General features: G+C 40.1%; 2 non-coding genes across 2 annotated transcripts; both read left to right on the forward strand.

Moving 5' to 3' along the window:
• The first annotated feature begins 473 nt into the window (after positions 1-473).
• Positions 474-545, forward strand: TRNAA-UGC (transfer RNA alanine (anticodon UGC)). Its single transcript has one exon. It is a non-coding gene; the product is annotated as a tRNA-Ala (tRNA).
• A 7-nt stretch (positions 546-552) lies between these two features.
• Positions 553-625, forward strand: TRNAA-AGC (transfer RNA alanine (anticodon AGC)). Its single transcript has one exon. It is a non-coding gene; the product is annotated as a tRNA-Ala (tRNA).
• Positions 626-3684: the final 3059 nt, after the last annotated feature.

Raw genomic sequence — 3684 nt, forward strand, 5'->3', positions numbered from 1 at the left:
ATATACCGCTCACAGGATGGGTATAGGGTGAACTATAGTATAATACATGAACAAATCTAAAAACGAAAATGTATCATTTCATCATCAAAATCTGTACGGACATCATCCATTGTACATTCTTGTGTATACTAGTTGAGTATATATATCAATCTTGATATATATATACTGTACATTTTTAGATATAGATAATCGGCGCAGCCGGGTCCCAAACGGAAGTTCTTGGATTCGATTATCTTGGTCGAAAATTAGCGTTTGAGCAAGTTTTCCCTTTACCTGATGCCTCTGTTCACCTAGTAGCAGATGGGAACCCGAGAATCAAATGCGAGTTGCACCCTGGAGGTCAGTAGTTGCCTTAGAAGGAAATAAATAACCCTAACAAGTTTTCTGGCTTAAACTATGGTAAACTAAAATAACTTTTAACAATGGTTATCTAACAAGGATTAATATTTGAAACGAAACATTAAGAGAGAGGAGGGGGTGTAGCTCAGTGGTAGAGCGTTCGCTTTGCATGTGAAAGGCCCCGGGTTCGATCCCCGGCACCTCCACAACCTTGGGGATGTAGCTCAGATGGTAGAGCGCTCGCTTAGCATGTGAGAGGTACGGGGATCGATACCCCGCATCTCCAGGTTTTTATACTACTGCAGAACCATAACGTTACTAAAGTACCAATCATCACTTTAAACCCGCCAGTGTACAGCGGGAAAGAATCCTCAGGAATAATAGTGATTTTCTACATGTCGCCGGCCGGCATCTATACTGTTATTCCCCATATAGAATAGCATAGCAGCACGTAGCTGTGTACCAAAGGTAATTATAAGGAGAGAGGCCATATACCAAACCTTCTTAAAAACAAAAAAATCCAGCGCGGCAGCTACGCGTGGGGTGAGAGCGGTTATATACCGGTATAAACTGGACTCTGAAGAAATAACCAAAGCTACTCCGTCTTTTTGGGATGTATTGTATTATCTCAATACTATCTATAAATCCATCAACTTTTGTATCTTACCTTGTATGTATGTACTTTACCTGAATAAATATTTGTATTTTGTATTTATTTACTTGAAACCAAATTACAAAATTTGTTAGAAGCGACGGTCCGTATTTGTGGTTGTTGGCACATTTAAATGAACCAAAGAAAATTGGTTGGGTATTGTTCATTGTCTGCTCAATTTACCTGAGCGTTTCCAATAAACCCAGCAGAAGAAAAACATGGCCAGACTTGTTTTACTATTAATTAATCATATTAATCTCAGAGTCGAGTGGTAACCAACGGATGATGGAACATTGTGCATATTATTTGCTCGCAAAGAATCTATAAACTCGAGTTTGGATAAAATTAGGTTAGTGATGTTACACATCTTGCGCACACGGCATATAAAACACACCATTTTATCATTCATTTATCCAGTACTCGGATCTCTCTCCCTCCCATTGGGCAAAACATGCTCAAGTAACACTGAATCAACACAATCGATGGTGGGTCGTTAATGTTAATACTGTAATATGTAATAATTTTTCCCATGCTTGACTATGTAGGTTTCACGATAAATTTGGACATTTTACAACTGGCGGAATATACCCAATGTATTGCAACCTGTAAGGATTCGTCACAGAAATCCACATTTGCTAATTTTGCCTATGCTGCTGATTTTATTATTGACAATACATGCCACTGGTATTATATCCAGTCTAAAGTTAAAAGAACAAATCCACAAGGGCTGTGACAAGGGTTCGAACCTACGTCCGAGAGGATCCCAGACGCTGCCTTAATTACGACATGGTAAAAGAATTGCAACTGGGAAATCATCCTGATCTACCACGGCTCCTGCAACCTCTCCGAGACACAAACCAGGGTTTTACGCAAAGACAAAGGTTTGTAAGGGCGAAGAGGTAGAACAGTCTATTGGCAGAGCTCGGGTGCATGAGAGAATTGCGTAAAACCCTGGTCTGTGTCTCGGAGAGGCTGCAGGACTCACGGTAGATCAGGATGATTTCCCTGTTGCAATTCTTTTACCATGTCGTAGCTCAATCGATTAAGGCAGCATCTGGGATCCTCTTGGACGTAGGTTCGAACCCTTGTGGTTTCGTTCATTTGATGCATCACACTATTGTGATTTCTGTGTGCAATGAAGTAAGGGCAAAGAGGTAGAACAGTCTATTGGCAGAGCTCGGGTGTACGGAGGAATTGCGTAAAACCCTGGTTTGTGTCTCGGAGAGGCTGCAGGACCCGTGGTAGATCAGGATGATTTCCCCGTTGCATTTCTTTTACCATGTAGCTCAGTCGATTAAGGCAGCGTCTGGGATCCTCTCGGACATAGGTTCGAACCCTCGTCACGGCCCTTGTGGATTTGTTCATTTGACACCTCATGCTATTGTGATTTCTGTGTGTAGTCTAAAGTATCTTTGTGAGACCCTTCAGTGATACTGTTGTGATGACACAGGTGGGATGAGGTTGTTCCAGGATGTATTTATTTATTTTTGTGAGGGTTGGCTTCAGCTCTCGAACTTCACTTTCGCCTGCAGGATTGTACTCACCTGCTTCTATATGCAGAGGATTATCCATGGCTCCTTGGTGATTTATGTTCACAAGATGGGAAAGAAGGTGAAAAGGATGGGGGGAGAGAAATTAAATTACAAAGAAGGATCTTGTTTAGGTGTTTGGGGGGGAAGGGGGGGGGGAGGAAGATATAAAACTACAGTATAAGAACCAGGAGCCATATGTTCAGCATAGTGAACTTGATAACCATTCAGAATCTCTCAGGAAGGCTGAATGATGATAGCGACAACACCTTGAATTACAGCAATTATGAAGAATTTGCAACATTTAAACTTATTATTGTTTTACAATTGAAAATTTACATATGGTGTAGGAATGAGAGATGTTTAAATGTGTTACAATAAAATCCTTGACTCAAATGCAAAATTTCCTTGGGCATTCATGACATAAGAGCAAGTGTTTTAGGAATGTTAGTACAGCCTAAGCAGGTGATGAGTCACAATAACGTGGCTAAAGTATGTTGACCAGACCACACACTAGAAGGTGAAGGGACGACGGCGTTTCGGTCTGTCCTGGACCATTCTCATGTCGATTGCGAATCTCGCAATCGACTTGAGAATGGTCCAGGACGGACCGAAACGTCGTCGTCCCTTCAGCTTCTAGTGTGTGGTCTGGTCAACAGTACAGCCTATTCTTAACCTTTATTTCAATAATATTCAGTCTCACCAATGATACCTTGTTAATTTGGTTCTAGACTCTGCCATTACAGGGGCTACAAGGTCAATAAAAGATATGTACTGTAAAATGGTGTTAAGAAGGTCCCCAAGACATTATTCTTCTAAGAGGATTTTCCCCAGATATTGCATATGCACCAGAAGTACTGTACAATGAATTTTTTGGTTTCCAAAATATAAAATGGGATATCATGTTCCGTCATGTCTAAAGCAATTGATCCTATTTTTTCCAAAAGTTATTAAAATTAATTTTAACCCTTTTGTGCTTATTATGGTTCAGTTATTACAGCCTGTACCTGCAATCTCATAGGCATGAATGAATGCATAAAACGTACACACACACATTTACATAGATAAAAAAAATTAAGGAAAATAATATGTACAACATATGGTACAAGTTAGAATACAACTGCTGATGTTTTTTTTTTTTAAATGAATAGGAAATAAAATGCC

This window comes from Procambarus clarkii, chromosome 80, assembly GCF_040958095.1.
Source record: "Procambarus clarkii isolate CNS0578487 chromosome 80, FALCON_Pclarkii_2.0, whole genome shotgun sequence".
Classification (NCBI taxonomy): Eukaryota; Metazoa; Arthropoda; class Malacostraca; order Decapoda; family Cambaridae; genus Procambarus; species Procambarus clarkii.